The sequence below is a fragment of the Sarcophilus harrisii genome, chromosome 2, assembly GCF_902635505.1.
Source record: "Sarcophilus harrisii chromosome 2, mSarHar1.11, whole genome shotgun sequence".
In the NCBI taxonomy this organism is placed as follows: domain Eukaryota; kingdom Metazoa; phylum Chordata; class Mammalia; order Dasyuromorphia; family Dasyuridae; genus Sarcophilus; species Sarcophilus harrisii.
In genome coordinates this window covers 257,298,197-257,321,474 of record NC_045427.1, presented here as the reverse complement: position 1 = coordinate 257,321,474, position 23,278 = coordinate 257,298,197, and positions in this window count along the sequence as shown.

Here is a 23,278-nt window from a genome sequence, read left to right as displayed (position 1 = left end):
AATATTTAAAAAATAATTACATACTGAATTAATATGTAGTATTTGGTGGGGAAATCACTTATTCAGGTGATTCCAGAAAAAAAAAAGAGTTGTCATCATGAACTCAGACAAAGCAACAATACAAATTCAAAATATCAAAATGGATAAATACAAAAACTACATTACTAACTTGATTTTTTTAAAAAAGAAAAATCAAATTAATTAAATGAAAAGCTATTAAGTCAAATTCAAAATGAAACAAAATGAATAAAAAATACTGTGCATAATTAATTGTGTGAAAAAACAAGCTCCATATTGCATTTTTAACTGTCAGAGTAATTTTTGTATTTCTATTACAAAAAAAAAAACTACAGGGAGAGCTATTGGACTAAAAGTTTTCCACTTGTTAATCAAAGAACTCTGATTACAAACAATTTCCAAATAGCACATATAGCACAAAATAAAAGAATAAAATAAGGGCAATTAGTCTAGAATGCAAGCTATTACTAAAGAGAAACAATAACAACAACAACAATAACAACAATGTACCATACTCAAATAGATATGAAGAGAATATTCGAGTTCCAGAAATGTTTTTTTTATCTTATAGTAGTGTTGTTCATTTTTTAAAAATTAGAGAAACACTGCTTATGCTTAAGAGCAGATTTTGAAAGGTTTGATTAGAAGTTTGAATTCATATCCAGTATGAATTTCTTAAAATTCTATTTTATGATAATAGTCTTTAACTTCAACTATTTAATTAAATGGGACCCCATAACTCAAGGCTCCACAAAACAACAATAATGAGAACTTATATGCAAAAATATAAAATATTAACATAACAAAATAGGAAACAGAGATACTGCTTAAATCTTAGAAAGATAAGCAGATCATAAACTACCAAACAGAAAAATGAGCCCAGATAAATTTGTAAATGAATTTTATTAAAAGTTCAAAAGCCAATTAACAATTTATGCTACACAGGACCAGGAGATCATTATATACTTCAACAACAATACTATATGATGACCAGTTCTGATGGACCTGGCCATCCTCAGCAATGAGATCAACCAAATCAGTTCCAATGGAGCAGTAATGAACTGAATCAGCTATGCCCAGAGAAAGAACTCTGGGTGATGACTAAAAACCATTACATTGAATTCCCAATCCCTATATTTATGCCCACCTGCATTTTTGATTTCCTTCACAAGCTAATTGTACAATATTTCAGAGTCTGATTCTTTTTGTACAGCAAAATAACATTTTGGTCATGTATACTTATTGTGTATCTAATTTATATTTTAATATATTTAACATCTACTGGTCATCCTGCCATCTGGGGGAGGGGGTGGAGGGTAAGAGGTGAAAAATTGGAATAAGAGGTTTGGCAATTGTTAATGCTGTAAAGTTACTACTCATACATATAACCTGTAAATAAAAGGCTTTTAAATAAAACAAAAACAAAAAAACAAAACAAAAAAAACAATTTATGCTACAAAAGAGGCTCTTGATAATTTCAAAAGAAATCTACTAAGCACATAACTAATATACTTAAAACCTCAGTAAAATTGACTAACCAACATTCTTACAAAAATGACAAAAATATAGAATATGATAGAAAAATTCCAATTAAAAGTAAATGCAAAATCCATAAAGTGTTTATAACAACACAGCAAGAAATATATGAGTTACAACTAATTGTAAAATACTAATACAGAAATAAAGACAAATGAGAAGAAAGTCATTCTTCATGACTCCAAAAATATTGCCAAAATTAAATTAATGATTTAATTAACTAATTTATTGACAAAACTGCAAATTACTTTACATAACTAAAATTTACATAACTAGAAAAATGAGGAGTCAAAGGTGTAAAATATTAAGGGACAATAGAGTATTTCTAGACTTAAAACTATAATTTAACAAAGCTATACTCAAAATAATTTTGTACTGTTTTAAAAGCAATAGAAAAGGATCCCAAATTAAAGGAATGTAGGAGCTGCCATTTGATAAATTCAGTAACACAAACATAAATTTTAATCTGAAATGCAAATTAAAACACTTTGGCATACCAACTCACATCTATCAGGCTAATATGACAGAAAAGGAAAATGACAAATGTTGGAAGAGAGGTGGGAAAATTGAGGTACTAATGCACTATTGGTGGTATTATAAACAAGTCCAATCATTCTGGAAAACAAAACCTAGAAGACTACAAAACTACATAGTCTTTGACCTAGCAACACCATGTTAGGTCTATATCCCAAAGAGATCAAAGGAAAAGGGAAAGGACCTATGTTCTATATGAACAAAAATATTTATGGCAACTCTTTATATGGTATGGCACAAAATGGACATTGAGGGGATAATCATTAATTTCTGAATAGCTAAGTTGTGGAATATGATTGTAATGGAAATGATGAACAGAATGCTTTCAGAAAAACCTAAAAGAAATGTGAACTGAAGCAAAGTAAGCAGAACCAGAAGACCACTGTATACAATAACAGCAATATTATACAATGATCAACTGTGAATGGCTTAGCTATTATAAGCAATGCAATGATGCAAGACAATTCTGAAGGACTTATAATGAAAAATGCATCCATCACCAGAAAAAGAATTTATGAAATGTAAATTCAAATAGAAGCACATATTTTCTTTACTTCCTTTATTTTTCTTGGGGTTTTTTGTATGTATTTTCTTTTGCAAAATTATAAACATGCAAATATATCATGTGTGATATATGTATCATGTATATCATACATAGAAAGAGGGAAAGTGGGAACTCAGCATTTTTTTAAAAAATGTTTTAAAAATTTACATATAATTGAAAAAAAATTAAAAAAACAAAGTTCCTCATGACCTAGTCCCACCTGCAACTTTTTTCAGTTTTCTTACACCTTACATATACATACTCAACATTATTCTAACAGTGACATTGGTCTTCTTGATATTCCACAAACAAAGCATTTCATATTTGCCTTGTATATATATATAAATATATATGTATATGTATATTATATACATGTATAATTCATATGCATATGTGTCGATATATAGATATAAATCCATGTTACAAAGTAAAAATACAAGGGAAAGTTTGGATAAATTGTTATGGAAAAATTGAAAACAAAAAAAAAATCACTTTCATCCAGGATGATTATGAAATATTTCATTGAGGAGGCAGTATCTGATTTGGGCTAAGATGTTAGAGATAAAATGATTATTTCCATAATCAGAAATATTGAGGCTTTGGAAGAGGACAAAGAGTAGAGTCCATTCAAGATATGAATATACAAAAGTCATATATATAAAATAGGAGAAGTAATAATGGAGCATAATACAATTATACCTGAAAGAATCCTATGGGAAGAATTCAACAGTGTGAGCTGAATCCAACAGATGGAGATTTGTTTTGTCTTTTTTTGTATCTCCATCATTTAGCACAGAGACTGGTACATAAAAACTTATTAAATATGTACTAACTGAATCCAGTCCTTTACTCTTATATAGATGAAATTCTCGTTGACTTTACCATGAATTGTAACAGTGAATCCTTTCTCCAAGCCCAGAATTTGATCTGTAACTGCTAAGATTAGCTACATACACATAAAAGACAAGAATCAATTGCTTTTCACATTAACTTGTATACTTCTTTATCTACAAATTAGATGAATTAAGTTACTTAATACCGAATAAGTCTTTTTTAAATTAACAGGATAGTGTACATTACTACTCTTTTCTCAAACTATAGAATCCATTTTGCCATTCTATTTCAATAACATGGAGTTATAGGGAGCCAAATCTTTCCCTAATTAATTCTGAAAGAAACATTCTATGATAAGTCCCTATTTGACAGCACCCCTCATGCTTGTGATTTGGGTGGATGTGTAAACAGGTGTTTAAAATTCACACATTGCCAATGGGGAATTAAGTGGGGGCAAAGAGCATATGCTCTGTTCATCTAGTCTTAGATCCTTTTTCCCTAAGGACTTGAACTTCTGAGTAGTGATGACAGGAAAGGTTATACATCTCTCCTAAGACAAATCTTCTATAAACTTTTCCTCTTACTTCTTTATTATATGTAAGCAAAGAGTCATGCCCCTCTTCCATTCCCCCTACTTTGCCTTCCTAGACTGTTGTTAAGGCCATTAAGAAAGCCTACAAATTCACATCCCTCTCTTTCCCTTAGATGAGCTCTATATCTCTTTGATATTTTGTTACAAACCATACAAGTATCTGATAAAACACTGTTCCATCTGGATTTTACTCATGGACATGTTGTTATTTAAGGGATTATCTAATGTGGGGTTGGGGACAACTTGATGCCATATTGGATAGAGTACAAGGATTGAAGTTGGGAAGATTCATCTTCCTGAGTTCAAATCTGATTCAATTCAATTCAGAAAAGTTTTGAGGTTTGCTACTATATCTATTTTCTAATTATGCAACATGAGTTGATAGTATTTTTCTTTATACATAACAGGCATGTCTCACAGTTCTCGGTAACATTGGTAGCCATCTTGGGCCAGTAAATCTGTTTCTTACCAGCACTAGAGTCCTTTATGGACCCAGATGTATGAAATCTCTGTGTCTTAGGGCATCTAGGTAGTGGTACAATGAATAGAATACAAGGGCTGAAGTCAAGAAGACTCATCTTCCTGAGTTCAAATCTAGCCTCAGACACGTTGTGTGACTGTGCAAGTCATTTACCCCAATTTGCTTCCATTTCCTCATCTGTAAAATGAGATAGAGAATGAAATGTCAAACCATTTCACTATGTTTGCCAAGAAAAATCCCAAATGGGGTCATGGAAAATTGGACATTACTGAAAAATGACTAAACATTGTACAAAAAATCATCCTGTAGAATTTTCATAATGAAAGAGTAAGACACATTGGGCAGCACCAACTGCTTCCTGGTACTAGGTATAGATGCAAATGATCAATAAAGTACTTTATTACATAGTTCCAACTTAAAACATTGTCTCAACAACAAAAAGCCTCCAAAAACATGCATCTCTTGCTAATTCTGCTTAGTTTATAGAAATTCTTATAGCACTTCATTAGCCATTTACTCTTTGCCAGTCATCCAAGCAACTGAAACAAAGAAGATTGGTTCAACAAAGTGAGATTTGCTCTTTGCTGCTGTATTTGGTCTGCCAAAGTCCCAAGCTTTCAGCTAAATCTTTATCTATTTGCTGTTCAGTCATATCATTGTTGCATGTAGCTTTCATTCCTTCTTTAGATAATATCACAACTTAAATATCCTTTGGTCTTCTGGATAATGCATATGCATCCAGATTAGTCTTTTCTAGTTGGTATTAGGTGCTAAATTCATAGTTAGTAGTATTACCCCCATCTCTGATAAATGTTATCCAATTAGGAAAAGATCAAAATATGTCAGTGGATTTTTAACAGTCTATATTTGCCATTTTTCTCCACATACAGTCTTTAAATTCCTCAGTGATGATCTACTTCCAAGTCAGAAACCTTAGTTGATGGATGGAGTAGAGGATCTCACTGCTGGTCAGACCTCTGCTGGCAAATGTAACTATTTTCATAAGATTGTCACTCTTGTCACTGCTTCTAAACCCTACAATTTGGTATCTGTATGAGAGACAAAAAGCTTGCTTGGGTAAGCAGAGGCCAACATTATTACAAGTGTGAGATAGTCTTTAAGTCCTGAAAGTTTTTTTTTCTATATCTATCTGTCCTACAGTCTCCAAAGTACTTTGTTGGTTTCAAAAAAATTTTGTCTTTCTTGTCTTTCTGCTTCTAAATTTTTTCAAACACATAAGTTCAAACTAGGTCATTCAGTGGTTTAGTAATTTAACTTTGTAACATTTTTTTCATAATAAACTCCAAATCCAAGACAAATTTTTGGATCTCAAATGCTCTTTAGCTCTTTAGCAAGTTGAGAGATTTTTTTACTTCTTTTTGCTGATGTTCACTCCCTATTTGTGATACAAACTGATTTATGTACTTGAGAGACTACAAAACTGATGCTCGTCAATTGAAAGTTTCAAACCATTTTCTTCTAGATAATCCAATACTATCATCAGTCTCTTCTCTTGTTCTTTAAAGATCTTCCAAAAGCGTCCTTAAAACTTCACAGATAGTCAAAACTTACACTTATTAAGTCCTAACGTGTTGTTTAAATAATTAGCTAATATTTTGACCAGCTTCTCCATATGGAGAGATTGCATCAGCCAAGAAAGTTGATGGGTTCTGCACAGGTTTCAGACATAGATAAAGGGAAGAGTTATTGTGAGACAAGAATAGAATCTGAGAAGCTTAATGTCATAGGTTATAGTATTTTAAGTGGAGATAATTTCCCTTCTAAGTTATATTAGCCATCTTCTCATTCCAGAGATTGCAAAGGACAGAAACCCAGGAGTCTGACTCCTCATGGAAGAAGGAGAGAACATGTTTCAGAAGAGTATCTTCCAATAAAGGGAATAACTTTCTCACCAATTACTGGAGTGTACAATTTAGGAAACTGGTGAAAAGTTTAGGGATCAAGTTGAAACAAAATACAAAATGAATTTATTATCCTCACCTTTTCTGGATGACAGGAGAGGTTTTTGTTTTATTTGGTTATTGTTGTGGGTTTTTTACATTAGTGTATGGATCTCACATTATCAGGTATTCCCATACATACACACAGCCATATCCTCATTTACTGGGAGAACTAGAAAGAATTAGATAACAATCCTTTAGGAATTCTCTATTCTATACTTTTTAAATCATGATTAAATGTTTTCCTTTTAGAACATATTCTCCTTCTCCTAGGCTGAAATAATGTTCTGGTATAAGTTTAGATGATCTCAGTGGTTTCCAGAATATCTGAGATTAGAACTGAAACAATTGAATTATTTATATTATTCTAATTACTGTTAAATTGAATCTAGTAATGCATGGGAATTTGTAGAGGGCCAGAATTTTGGAGTATACTTGAAACAAGGATACTTACAACAAGATGTTAACTCAATGAAATTGATGAGATGATGGTTCTCTAGTACACATATACTTAGCACTTAACATGGGAATGTAATGGTTCTCTAGTTCACACATAATCAGTATGCTGTAATGATGTAATTGTAATAGGGTATTTAAGGGCTGAGAAGAACTGGAAATGAGACATTCCATTTTTAACCATCCTCCTGGTGCCTCTCCTGCCTCCTGCACTCCTCCACTAAGATCAAGACTGGGCCAGATTAAAGACTCTAGACTCTATTCCTGCTGAGACCAAGGCCCATCCAAAGGACCTCCAGAAAGCTAGACTGGGCATTACAGGAATTTCAGATTCAATATGAAAAAAGGGTGGGCATTTACATTATAAGGTTCTCTGGGTTGCCCTTGTATATTACTACCCTATTCTATCACCCTTCTAAACTCATCATATAAGTATACCACTAAAATACTTCCATTTGGTTCAGAAAAGAGTCAAAATACTGACCACCTGAGTTTTTTAGAGTTGAATCAATCAATCAATCAATATATATTATGTGCCTATTATGTGCCAGGCACTATGTTTAGTGTTGTCTTACTCCCTATAGATAAATTAGTATACAAAAAGCTTCATAATCTAATTCCTTACAACTATGAAGTTGTACATTTAAGATTGCTTGGAAATTGCTGAAAAAAATCTTACTCAGTGAAGTAAAAGTTTCATTTTCAGTAAAAAAAAAAAAGCTAAGAGTGGAGTTCTTACTCATATAGAATGTAAACTCAAATTATGTGACCAACTTGCAAGTTAATTAATGCAGTTATTGCTTTCTTCTCTTCACTTTTTGGAATTTTCAAACAAGTAATAGAAGTTGGATAATATATCTCATGAGCACCTCTCCCTCTACATTTTGTCAGCTTACATGTATGTAAAGGTTAATGGACAATCTTTGGTCAAGGCAAGCATACGGGCTAGCTTAGATCTATACTAAAATTAAACCAATAACTAACGAAAAGAGAAAGCAGTGTGAGAATATGCCAAATAGTCGGGAAAAGGCATCTTCTTTTGAAATAGTCTGGAAAAAATCACAGAGAGTTAAAAATGAGCTCACTCTACATTAAACTTCATTTGATACAAATTTCCCAAATATATAACACAAGTTCACTCCATTCCCATTGTTATCAACTCTGGATCCACTGATCCATAGATCAGACCTCATATATGGACTTTTTCAAATCTCCTAGTCTGTCTTCTTCTTAATTACACCAACTTCCAATGAGATACAAATTTATAAATCTGGACAGAATCTTAAAGAAAATCTACCTTAGCTCCCTCATCTCTCTGATGAGGAAGTTAAGAATAAGAAAGATGAAGGGAATTGCTCAAAAAGGCAAAGAGATAATTAGAAATCAGATCTTCCCAATATTCTCTTAAACATCAGTAAAATTCTTAGACTATTATTTTTCACATTACTATCCTGTAAAAGAAACTACAGTTATCTCTCATTAACTCAACCACAAAATCCTTTTTCTGGAAATCAAGGGCCTCTGAAATCTAGTCCAAACTTCCTTAATTCAACTTTATTTTCCAATAATACCTTCATACTGCATTTTACACACACACACACACACACACACACACACACACACACACACAATTATACTTCTATCAATCAATCATTTTTTTTCAGTCATGTTGGATTTTGTGACCCCACTTACTTGGAATTTTTTTGCCATAGATACTAGAGTGATTTGCCATTTCCTTCAACTCATTTTATAGATTGAGAAACTGAGACAAACCAGGCTAAAGTGATTTTTCAGGGTCACACAACTGATAAAGGTCTAAGGCCAAATTTGAACTCAAAGAGGCATCTCCCTGATTGTTGGCCCAGTACTGTCAGCTGTGCTACCTAGACTACATATACATTTACACAATCACACAAATTTCAAGGAGAATGATTTTCCTTCCTATATTCACATTATATTCATTCCCCAGAAATTTTCTCTCTTTGCTGAAATAATCTCTATAAGTTTCTCTGTCTTTCCAATTTTTTTCTAGTCCTTCAAGGACCATTTCAAGTCCCACTTTTTCCTTAAGATGTTCCCCAGGAGTTGCAGGGAATAACTACCTTTATTTATAAAGGAATTCAGAGATCATCAAATTCTACTGATAATTATGCAATGGATACAACACTTCTTGACCAAGAAGATCTGAATTCAAATTCTGGCTCAGATGCAAGCTGGATGAAAATAGGCAAATCATTTAATATCTCTCAACTTCAGTTTCCTCATCTGTAAAATGGAGATAATATAGGACCTACTTGGCAGGATTGTTGTGTAATATTTCTAAAGTGTTTTGCAAATCTTAAAGTACTGTGTAAATGCTTGTTATTATTGCTAAAAGTATTAGGAATAGGAATAGTAGTGGTGGTGGTGGTGGTGGTAGTGGTAGTAGTGATGATAAAAGCAGGAGGAGGAGGAAGAGTGGTGGAGAAGGAGGAGGAGAAGGAAGAGGAAGAGGAAAAGGAGGAGGAGGAGAAGGAGGAGGAGGAAAAGGAGGAGCAGTCATCTAATTTTTTTCATCTGTGACCACTCAAAGGATTTACTTTCTTGCCAGACATTTTGACTTAAGCACTTGACTATATGTTATGTTGCATTTGTTCTCTGTTTTGCAACTCCATTGTTTTATATATAAAGTGTTTCTTCTTCCATTACATATAAGCTTCTTCCATTACAAAGTAAGCTCTTTGTCAGTAGGATTTGTTTCATTCTTTTTATTTGTATCTCCTGTATCTAGCACAATTCTTTTCACATAACAAATATTTAATTAATACTTGATGACATTAATTGATCATATTTCCTATAGGATTTAGTATAGTGCTCAACATATAATGAGCATAAAATAATTTCTTTTAAGTCTGAATTAAATTATGATTCCCAGAAATCAAAGCAGAATGCAAAAAAATTGTAATGTAGCAAAATTGTACTATATTTAACAATATTACAGTGTACTTCAATTTTCTCAATACAGCAAGAAATGATTTAGCATAATCTGTGTAAATCATTCTAATAACTGGAGACTCGGATGAAAATAAGACTGGGATTTCAGTAAAACCAAAGACAGAACAAAAAACTGAATTATAATGCTTAGATTGTATTCCTGCTGAGCAGGAACCATGTCTAATTTTGTGTATTCTACATTTTTAGAATATAGTTGGTATTCAATTGTTGGTGTGATTTAATATGGCTATCGTGACTGTTAATGGGCTATTACCATTGAATACTTTTGCTATACAAATTGAATGTGAAATAATATCACTTTGTAGAGAATTTCATTACTGCCTTTCCTTTAAGTGGTTTACAAATCCTTTATGAATGTTAGCTCATGACCATTAACTTAAGCATTCTTCTTTCAGATATAGAGGGAGCTTTGTTTAGTGAACCCTCCGAATTTTAGTGCTTTCTCTATTTTAATTATTTCTTATTTATTCTGTATACAACTTGTTTTGTGTATATCTGCTGACATGTTGTCTACCCCATTAAATTGTAAACTCATTGAAGATAGTGGCTATCTTTTGCTTCTTTTTATATCCTAAGTATTTAATACAGTGCCTGAACTTAATAGGTACTTTATAAATGTTGATTGACTTGGAGTCAGGGAGAGACTTGAGTTTGAATCCTACTTCTGAGTCTTACTAGCTAATAATAGACAAGTCCATTTACCTCTCTGCACCTCAGTTTCTTCATCTAAAAAAAGGAGAGAATAACAATGGTACCTATGTCTTGTGACAGGTGTGAAGATCAAATAATAGGCTAGAAAAAATATTTTCTAAACATTTTGCATTAAATAAATGTCAGTTATTATGACACCAAAACATGAAATGTCTTCACAGGGCATCACAATGAAAAGGTAATAGAAATGAGCTTTCAATACTGATTTTATAGTTTCATTTCTAAATAATATATCATCGTAGTATTTTTACATGATTAATAATCAGTAATAGCAGTAATAGTACCAAGAGGAGGAAAAGAAGAAAATCATATCAATCTTTATACTACTGCTAGAAATGGAACTAGAAGACAAGAGGAAGATGATACTAAATAGGATGGAACACAGATTCTCCTTGAAGGGTAAGAAAAAAAAAGTTTTGTGACCTAAGGCAAAAAACAAAGAAAAATCCAAATGTCTTTTCATGGGACATTTGGTCATTTCATACCACAAAGCTTATGATATTTTCAAAAAAATCACCCATGTACCAACATGTGTTATAAAGGATGAACCTATAAAGAAATTAACTCTAATTTATAAAAAATCAAGCCATTCTCCAACTGAAAAATGGTCAAAGGATATGAACAGACAATTCTCAGATGAAGAAATTGAAACTATTTCTAGTCATATGAAAAAATGCTCCAAGTCATTATTAATCAGAGAAATGCAAATTAAGACAACTCGAAGATACCACTACACACCTGTCAGATTGGCTAAGATGACAGGAAAAAATAATGATGATTGTTGGAGGGGATGCGGGAAAACTGGGACATTGATGCATTGTTGGTGGAGTTGTGAACGAATCCAACCATTTTGGAGAGTAGTTTGGAACTATGCTCAAAAAGTTATCAAACTGTGCATACCCTTTGATCCAGCAGTGTTACTACTGGGATTATATCCCAAAGAGATTATAAAGGGGAAAGGGACCTGTATGTGCACGAATGTTTGTGGCAGCCCTTTTTGTAGTGGCTAGAAACTGGAAACTGAATGGATGTCCATCAGTTGGAGAATGGCTGAATAAATTGTGGTATATGAATATTATGGAATATTACTGTTCTGTAAGAAATGACCAACAGGATGATTTCAGAAAGGCCTGGAGAGACTTACACGAACTGATGCTGAGTGAAATGAGCAGGACCAGGAGATCATTATATACTTCAACAACAATACTATATGATGACCAGTTCTGATGGACCAGGCCATCCTCAGCAACGAGATCAACCAAATCATTTCTAATGGAGCAGTAATGAACTGAACCAGCTATGCCCAGAAAAAGAACTCTGGGAGATGACTAAAAACCATTACATTGAATTCCCACTCCCTATATTTATGCCCACCTGCATTTTTTATTTCCTTCACAAGCTAATTGTACAATATTTCAGAGTCTGATTCTTTTTGTACAGCAAAATAACGTTTTGGTCATGTATACTTATTGTGTATCTAATTTATATTTTAATGTACTTAACATCTACTGGTCATCCTGCCATCTGGGAGAGGGGGAGGGGGGTCAGAGGTGAAAAATTGGAACAAGAGGTTTGGCAATTGTTAATGCTGTAAAGTTACCCATACATATAACCTGTAAATAAAAGGCTATTAAATAAAAAAATAAAAAATAAAAATAAATAAATAAATAACTCATAAAAATTAAATTTTACATATGTATTTGCTGAGGCAATTGGGATTAAGTGACTTGCCCAGGGTCATACAAATAGGAAGTGTTAAATGTCTGAGGCCATATTTGAGCTCCTCTTGACTTCAGGGCTGACTTCTATTCACTGCACCACCTAGTTACTCCTTTACATGTATATTTTTAACCTACATACATCATACATGAGAGAAAGAGAGAGAGAGAATCAATCAGAGGTTGGCATGGGAAAGAATGAAATAATTGTTGAAAAATATAATTATGAAGCAAGAAATGAGAGTAGAAGACTTATGAACCATATAGACCAATTTCTACATATCATTAATATCTTTTTTAAAAAAACCTGGAAGTCATTGGATTTGCAAGCATTAAATAATATCAAAAAAAAGATTAATTTGACTGTACTTTATTATACACGAAATACCATATTACATGCTAATGAGAGAATCTTTCCTGAGTGATTCTGTGTTGAATCAAATTATCAAGCTGTTAGAACAAAGATCAAACTAATATAACACCAGTAGAAAATGAGGGGAAATAAGATATGAAGTGAAATAACTCCAAGTTGACCATTTAAATAAGTTATTGATGAAGAAAACATGAGAAATAGAAGACAGATATTTCCTTTTCCTTTCCTTTCCTACCTTTTTTCTTTTTTTCCTTTTTTTCCCTTTCCCTAAATCTCCTTTCTCACCTAGGCTAAAAGTAGAAAGCACTCATGGACCCAACTGTATTGCTGATTGACACACAGACTTTAATCTACTCTATTTTAAACAGGAACTAGCTTGTCCCTTCAGAAAAATATGGTAGAGTTTCTTCTCATCTCGATAACCTGGTAAAGCTCTAGCTCTCTAGCTCCCCAGGATTTATAATGGTGCCAGTCTTAGTGTAGACACTCAATGATTACACTCCCAAACTCAAGTGATCCACCAGTCACACCTTCCCCTAGCACTAGGGATTACGGTCATCCACCAATTCACCTGATGAGTTTAATTATTTTTGAAGAAGTGAATATACATAAATTAGTTGCCATAACAAAATCAATAGAATCTAGAACCCAGAATACTGATTTCCCTGATAACCAGAATAATATATTTATAATCTCAACACACATCAATTGAAGAAAACAATCATTTTAACCATCTGAGAAATACTCTACCAACTATTAAATATAAAAAGAGAATATCTGCACAATGATATATCCCAAGATCATTTCTAGCTAAATTCTATCTAATATAAAGAGGAGAAGGATAAGAAATAACAGTTATAATAATGGACATTTATATAGTACTATAAGGTGTGCAAATCTCTTTTCTTACAATATGGAAAATGGTCAAGCCAGGGCCGGGGGCTAGTTTTGTGCACTTTATCATACTGCCAACAAAAAGAAGACATAATAGACTGAGAATTGGATCTTTTAAGGCCCTTTCAAACTTTCTCACTAATATACCAAGAGGAAAGTATAAAAAAACAATGGATTTTAATAATCATTTCATATTTATAAAGGTATCCTGATTATATTAAAGTGTGCATAGTGGCTATGGGGATAAGTTCAAGATGCCAGCAAATACTAACAGAGTGAATCCCAGATTTCAATAAACACTAATAGGATCAATCAGTAAATAAGCATTTATTTATTTAGTTTATATCGTGTGCATACAAATACAAAGAATGAAATGATTACTGTTGCTGATGGAACTTACATTAAACTCCATCCTATCCTTATATATAAATAATATTTTATGAATCAAAGGAGTTTAAATTATCTCCTGTGTGTTTCACAGCATTTAGGAGGCAGACTGGGATGATATGTTCATTTTACAGAGAAAGGAGGTAAGGTCTCAAGAGAAGATGTCACTTACACTAAGTTGTATAGGCCTTGAATTTGTGCCTTTGGACTCCAAGTCAAGCATTCTCTCCAAGAAATCTCACTGTTTCATGATCAGAACTTCAAACAAAATAATACCTTCTAGTATATTTGGTAAATATAAAAAATGTAGCACTGAATCCTCACAAAGCAAAAACCAAAGAGTTTACTATGAGCCAGCATCAGAATTTTAACTAAGAATTTATGTACCAAGGATAAATACTACAAATTATATCCAAGAGGAAAGATAAATCATGCCTTTATGGAGGAGGAGGAGGAGTAGAAAATGGTAAGGTGTGATGAGGAAAAGATAGTTTACCATAGCCTGCTAACTGACAACTTATTTCATTAACTATTCTCCTTCATCTTCCTCATTAAGATGTAAATTCCTTGAAGGTAAAGAAAATTTTACTTCTAGATTTATATCTGCAGCACTTACCACAGTGCTTAGCTCATAGTAGGTACTCAATAAAAGCTTGTTGATTAAAAAAAAAAAGGAAAAGCAAATTACATTTACACAAATATTCATAGGAGCTTTTTTGTGGTAGTGAAGAATTGGAAATTGAAGGGATGCCCATCAATTGGAGAATCACTGAACAAGTTGTGGTGCATACATATAATAAAATACCATTGTATTATAAGAAATGATGAGCAGTGTGATTTCAGAAGAAACTGAAAAGATTTACATAAACTGATGCAAAATGAAGTGAACAGAACCAAAATATTGTACACAGTAATACATAGTAATTGTACACAAGTGATCGGCTGTTATTGACCTAGCTCTTCTCAAAAATTCAATGATCCAATGCAATTCCAAAAGACTCATGATGAAAAATGCTATCCACATTCAGGAAAAGAAATGGTGGAATCTGAATGCAGATTGAAGTAAACTTTTAACTTTATTTTTTTTCATGTCTTTTTTCTTTTATTCTGTTTCTTCTTTCATGACATGACTAATATGAAAATATGTGTTACATGATTGCACATATAAAAACTATGTCAGATTGCTTACTATTTCAGGGAGGAGGAAGGAGAAGAAGAGAGAGATGGAGGGAGGAAATTGGAACTCAAAATTTTATAAAAATGAATGTATAAAATTGTCTTTACATATAATTTGAAAAAATAAAACACCATTTAATAAAAAAAAGTTTGTTGTGTAATTGATTATTTGCCAACTATGATGCAATTGAAGAACTGCAAGTGATGTCAACAGCTTCTAAATTTGTCATCATAAAGCAAGTACTTCCACACTAGTTATAGCTCTATTTAGCCAATACTCTTAAGTATCAGTCTTTCCCCATTATGTCTAGTCAAAGCACACTCCTATACCCAGAATTACTTACTTTTTACTATCTTCTCATCAGTAATGTGATAGACTTTCCTTGTTCCTTGTCTACCTATATGAGGATTGCAAAAGAAAGGGGAACTAATTTTGGCATTTTAAACAAGAATGATGAAACACCCTTGAATTAGCAAAGGGTGCACTTGCTCTGCTATCACTATCTACAATAGACTTCTGAAGTTTAGTGAGTCATTAGCATTTCAGATCTCCTTCTCATTCTGTCTCAGGTTCCATTCTATTGTAATATTTTAATTAGAATGTAGGCAATGGGGTGAAGAAAGGCATGTACCTTCCAGAAAACAGGCAACCACTTTTGAAAACTATCTGGGTATTTATTTGTCTTACACTTTATTTATACTTGCTCCTAGATTTATACTCAGAGGCATTAATGCTCTGGAAGGACTCTGGGAGAAATTTAAACCATTGGAGAGAATTTCCTTTTTTGTTCTGAAAATCAAATGGGAAAGTATGTTTTAAACAGGTAATTCTTCTAATGTGTTGGGGTTGTTTGTTTATTTATTTATTTTTGGGGCATAGAAAAAAGTACTTTTTTCCAATTCTAGTGACTCTGATATTTACTAAATTTCTAGCAGGACTAGCTAAGATTCTTTAAATATTTTATGATCAATCAAACTGAGTTGGATCTCTTTTTTTTTCCTTTGGCCCTCTTTCATACCATTTCTTGGTTTCAAATGAAAAATGTTCTCTCCACCTATAAAAGTAAACCCTTGAAGGATAACAGAGTTGAATGTGATGAAATATTATCAATTTACAAAATTATAAAAGCTACCTTTGCAAAAAGCTTAAAGAGAATTTAGTTCAACACATACATAAATTCCCTCTATGATATGCCTGACCAGTCTTCTACTTGAGGTTCTCCAGTGATAGAGGAATCTTTTATTACCTCTCCATGTAGGCTTTTTAACTTCTCAACAGCTTTAATTATTGGGAAGCTGATACATGGAAAGAGGGCATAAAGAGTAAAACAAAGTTTACTCATTATTACTAGATATGTACCAAGAAGAAGTCTAATATCTAGTATATATGACAATCTATAAAGTAGTTGAAGACAGTTATCATAAAACCCAGCCATAATCTCCAGCAATTTTGCCATTCTTCTCTCTCTCTCTCTCTCTCTCTCTCTCTCTCTCTCTCTCTCTCTCTCCATCTTTTTCATGTCTATAACCAATTTGGTGATAAATATTTAACAACCAGATCTGGAGATGGGGATATACATGACACACTTTTAAGCTCATTCTGCATTAGCATTTTCTTCATTATTTTATTAAATCTAGGTATTTAACAAAATAATAAAGTCCTAGTTTGTAGCATTTGTCAATTTCTAAGATAAAAGTTTTCACACAAGAAATTTAATAATTGGTTCCCATGAGCTAATTTGAGATTGTTCCAACTCTCCTGTCTACCCTAAAATATGATGTCCAGTATTAAGCACAAAATTCCAAATAAGGTCTGACTAAGGCAACAGAGAGCAGACGCTAAACCTCCTCTAAAAGAACCTGAAACAATGTTAGCTTTGAAATTTTTTTTATTTTAAAGCATGGAATCATATTAAGATTGTGTTCTACCAAAACTCCCAACTCTTTTTTTCCTTAGAAATTGTCTAATCACATTTTATTCATGTTGCATTTGTGGAATTGATTTTTTAACCCATGGAGATCTTTACACTTATCCTTCTTACTATGTATATCAGACATGATTCTAATCTATAAAGATCTTTTTCAGCCCTAACTCCATCATTTGATGTCAGATTTCTCTCCAAGCTTTGTGTCATTTGCAAATTGAATAAGCATTCCATATAGACTTTCAGGCAACTCATTAATAAAAATGCTGAATTCATAAGACAAAGGCCAGATACCTGCACTAGACACCCCCTTTAAGTTGATATCATCCAATTAATGACTATTCTTTGAGTCTAGTAATTCTACCAATTCCAAATCAATTTGATTGTGCTGCCATCTACCCTATATCTCACCATCTTATCCAAAGGCATAATATAAGGGACTTTGTCAAATGCGTTGCTGAAATCTAAATAGACTGTCTCAGCATTCCCCTGATCCCTGATCTCCATCTAGTTACCCTGTCAGAAAATGAAATGAGTTTAGTCTGGCATGACCTATTATTGATGAAACCAATGCTTGCTTTTAGTGATCATTGCTTCTCTTTCTGAGTGTTTAGATATCATTCGCTTAATAATGTGTCCAAAAATTCACCATAAATTCAAGTCAGACTCACAAGTTTACAGTTTGCATAATCCACACTTTCTCCCTTTTGACAACTGAAACAATATTTGTCTTTCACTATCCTTATGGAGTCTCTTTTTTCTAAGATAGTTTAAAGAATGCCAACATCAGCTCAGTTCTCATATTTTCTAGTTGTTTTAACACTTAACAATGTGGCTCATATGGATTCTAATTCTTTGTAGATAATTACATGTTGCTTGACTCATCATGGGTTTTCATTTCCTGATAACCATTTCATTGTGTTCTCTACAATCTATTCTCCTTAGAAAAGAAAACAGATGCAAACTAAGAGTTGAGTATTTCAGCCTTCTTACTTACACTTAATTTGGTCCATCTATTAGATTTAGCCCAACTTTGTACCCTGTCAATATTGTTGTGAATCTCAATTCTCTTTTCCAGCACACTAGCTATTCTTAACAGCTTCATGTCATCTTTTTAAAACTCTGGAACATAGCATTTGAGCTACCAATGTAAATGTAGATTTTCCCATGAGAGAAGAATGTTAAGACGAGACCACAAAATGTGGAATGAGTAGCAGAGCAAGGGAAGGACAGATATTATCTCAGTCCAAGATACAAAGTACAATCAAGGGTATTATAAATCCTTAGCTTTTCTTCTAAGATTTTTTGTTTTGGTTTGGTTTTGGTTCAGTGGGTTGCAATTGTTTTAAATTAGAACCTTTATTTAAGACCTTTTGGTCCCGGTGTTCAGGTCCTGGTTTCTGGGGCTACCTGTTATTAGTTTCCAGCTCCACTCTGCTCTCCTGACCTATCTAGAATCTTAGTGACATCATTGCTCTATTGACTTTAGTGATAGTAGTGAAGGGTGGTGTTTTTAGTTTTGATTATGATTAATTTTTTTCCTCTTTCTTAATAATGTTTTCTTTGGGTGTTTTGTCTGTCAATACCTAGAACTAAAGTTTAAATCATCATCATTTTCTATTAGTTATAAAGTGTGATCTCAGTCCTGGTGTATTTATGCAAAGATGAAGATCAAGGAATGGAAAGTAATAGATATTAATTGTTCTGCTCAGGCCTTGGACTTTTTGAAGCTTACAAAGATTAATATTGTTAGTAACTTAAAATGAATATTTAGCTTCCAATAACATAGAACTAGAATAAAGGCTAAATGCACTTATATCTGCCTTCTTTTTATAAATTCTACTTAAACCAATACTAAGAAGGAAGACTAGTCTCTCATACCTGAAAGTCAATTTTATTCCTGTGTGGGCCATTATTGTTATCCAGTCAAGTGTTCCCCATGGACCTGCACCTGGAGAGCTTGTTAATATATTCAGAGTATATTCTTTATATATATATATATATATATATATATATATATATATGTGTGTGTGTGTGTGTGTGTGTGTACATATACATGTATAAATATTATATATATATATATATATATATATATATATAATATTTATATGGAGAGAGAGAGAAGATCTTTGATTCAATCTCTCCTGAATTTTCTCTAGGGATCAGCATATAGATGGAATAAAACAATGTTATTTAGATGTTTAAATGTTTGCCCTGTTTGACTTTTTAAGGCAAACATTCTTTCTTAAAAAGACATTCTATAAATTATGGTATATGAATATTATGGAATATTACTGTTCTGTAAGAAATGACCAACAGGATGATTTCAGAAAGGCCTGGAGAGACTTACACAAACTGATGCTGAGTGAAATGAGCAGGACCAGGAGATCATTATATACTTCAACAACAATACTAGATGATGACCAGTTCTGATGGATCAGGCCATCCTCAGCAACGAGATCAACCAAATCATTTCCAATGGAGCAGTAATGAACTGAACCAGCTATGCCCAGAGAAAGAACTCTGGGAGATGACTAAAAACCATTACATTGAATTCCCAATCCCTATATTTATGCCCACCTGCATTTTTTATTTCCTTCACAAACTAATTGTACAATATTTCAGAGTCTGATTCTTTTTGTACAGCAAAATAACGTTTTGGTCATGTATACTTATTGTGTATCTAATTTATATTTTAATGTAACATCTACTGGTCATCCTGCCATCTGGGGGAGGGGGTGGGGGGTAAGAGGTGAAAAATTGGAACAAGAGGTTTGGCAATTGTTAATGCTGTAAAGTTACCCATGCATATATCCTGTAAATAAAAGGCTATTAAATAAATAAATAAATAAATAAGACATTCTAGGAAATGTTTCTTCCCTGAGATGCCTCAGAGCCATCAGAACTATTACACAACCATTCCCATTGCCTTACATGTTCCTCAGCCACAACACATAGAATTATATTACCATAGTGTTCTTCCTCCAGGGACTCCCATTCTTCCTCCATTACCTCTATTTAATGCTAACATAGGCATTTAGAGAGTTAGAGTCAGCTACGACATTAGGACATGGGTGAGATTATCTCAGGGACAGGATATTTTCTCTCCTAGGATAACTATACCTGATTGAGAATAGTTTCATACATTGATGGTATTTCTTCCATTAACAGAAAATGTTCTCTATCTTTCCTCCCTGCCCATGTCAGCGTCCTATGATCTCTTTCTTGATGGAGCTTTTTGTCCTGATGGCTGCTTCCCAAAATTGAATTTACCATGGCCAACAGAATACTTAGTTAGGGCTCTGAAGCTCACTCCCCTCCTTACCCTCCACCCAGGGATCGCTCTCTAAGCTTGTCGATTATTTCTAATAATTGGACCCAAAACTATATGGAATAAATAACTGATAGAAAGTTGAAGCATTAGAATTTATTGTTGTTTTCAGTCCTAGCCAGGAGGAAGGATACCCTGACATGTAATTTCATAATAGAGAAAGTTGCTTCAGGCACACATAAATTCAAAACAATATCTCAGAATAATAATTTCTATTTCCATAGCCCTATGAGTTTTACAAATGACTTTCCTCACAACAACCTGAGTGAAGTAAGTAATACCTTTATTATGATCATTTTATATATAATAATCATTATAATTCTACTGCTCTATAAGTTTTACAAAGTTTCTTCATAATAACCTAAGTGAAGTAGTGAAGGTTTTATTGTATTTTTACAATTTTATATATTATTTTACATATGAAGAAGTCAAGATTCATAGAAGTTCAGAGTTTTCACCCAGTCACTCAACTAATCCATTTCTGAGTCTACTTGTGTTGGAATCCTTACAAGCTGTTAAGTACTCAGAATTGATAGAGACGATAATTATCTAATTTAGCATGGTTCAGTATGATTGATCTGATCTTACAAGGAGATGTTATGGGCCAGAACTTGAAACAAGGTACTAAGTGGAACTGATAGAAACAATGCTTGTGTTCTCACCTTTAGAGAGAGCATATAAGTAAGAAGCTTCCAGGGGCAGAGAGCACTCTGGGACAGACACAGAGCACTCTGGGAGATTGAGAACCAGAAGCCCTCTCTTGGAGGTGGAACCAGATTCATTCATTCCATCTCAGATGTATTTTAAAGTTCTTTTGACAGTCTCATTGTCAGTCATGCTCTTTCAGTGTCAGATGTTTCTTAAATTTTCTCCTTTGTTTTGAGGTTTTTTCTTTTTCTGTTTCTCTCTGATGGACAAGGCGAATATGGCTCATTGGCACCCATCTGATTCCTTCTCCACCTGTAGAGATGCAAGAAAACCCTCTCTCCCAGGCAGTTAAACTATCTAACTCCCTTCTATTTACCACTTTTGGGATTTCTCCTCATCATCTGGCAATTACATTGGAGCTGTTTGCACTGGACACTGCCCTATTGGGTTAAAAGGCCTGTATTCTCCCCAACTGTAATCCTGATACTTGGAACCCAGATTTCCTAATTCCATGTCCAACAATGGGTCTATGTGGAAGGAGTTCCATTTGTGCCCATGCACAAACTATTGTCTCCAAAAACATTGGTATTTTATATTTCATTTTTAAGTTTATATTTTAAAGTTTGTGTGCATTTTTGAAGCTGTTTAAATTTTAATTTGTTTGATTAATAAATAATGTTTTTGGTGGAGACAAGATGGCGGAGAGCAGACACAACTGTCTGTAACCTCCTCTGACATTCTCCCAAACCAATAGAAGATTAAGCCTCTAAAATGGTCTTGGAGTTAAAGAATCCACAAATATTTGAAGTATAATACATTCCCAGAAGAAGTTAACTTGGAAGAACTTCAGAACAGGTCTGTTTCAAATGGGCAGGAAGACAGTCTACTGAGCCCAGACCATGGCACAGGGAGACCCAGGCAAGAAGCTGAGGTGAGGAGTCAGAGAATTGAAGCTTCCATGCATCTGGGAATCTTCTGTGAGCCTCTTAGGCTACTCTGTCCTGATTGCAAGCCGGTGGTTTAGCAAATTTGCTACAAAAGGCAAATTGTAAACTACTGAGCCCCAGAAGAATGCTGGACCTAGTCAAGATTACCCAGCACTAGAAGTCAATCAACAGAATTTCCCAGGGAAAATGAAAGCAGCTGTCGCTCCTTTGCATTGAGCAGACCTCAAGCCTTTAAAAAAAAATGAGTAAAAAAAACAAAAAACTCTCACCACAGCTTTTATGGAGAGAGGAACAGATATCAAATCCTGTGGTTCCTAAAGACAAAGCAACTCTAGATGAAGCTCCAAAAGGGGATATGAGCTGGTGCTCATTTCACAAGGCTTTCTGGGAAGATTACATAAAACACCTTAAAAGAGAGTTAGAAGAAAAATGGGGAAAGGAAGTGAGATCATTGCAAGAAGGAATGAAAAAAAAAGCATATAATGTCCTACAAAATATATATGAAAAAGACACCAATTCACTAAAAAACAAAATTTGTGAAATGGAAAAAATGCAATGAACAAAACAATTCAATTGGCCAATTACAAAAGGAGCTTAAAAAAAAGATAACTGAAGAAAATAATACACTAAAAATTAGAACTGAGTAAATGGAAGTGAATGACTCAATAAGACTTCAGGAAATCAAACAAAAATGAAAATAGAAGAAATGAAAAAAATAGAAGAAAATATGAAATACCTCCTACGAAAAACAATTGACCTGGAAAATAGATCTAGAAGAGACAGTCTAAAGATTATTGTACTGCCTGAAAGCCATAATGAAGAAAAGAACCTAGATATTATCTTACAAGAAATCATAAAGGAAAACTGCCCTGATATTTTATAATCAGATGGTAAAGTAGCCACTGAAAGATCACCTCCTTAAAGAGACCCCAAAATTAAATCCCCAAGGAATAATGTGACTAAATTTCAGAACTATCATACCAAGCAAAAGATATTGTAAGCAGTTAGAAAGAAACAATTTAAATACCAAGGAGACACAAATAGGATTACCCAGGACTAGCAGCTTCCACCTTAAAGGATTAATGGGCCTGGAATAGATTTTCAAAGGCAAAGGAACTTGGATTACAGAAAAGAATAAGCTATCCAGCTAAAATGAGCATTATCTTTCAAGGAAGAAGATGAACATTCAATGATATAGCTGAATTTCACCTATTTCTA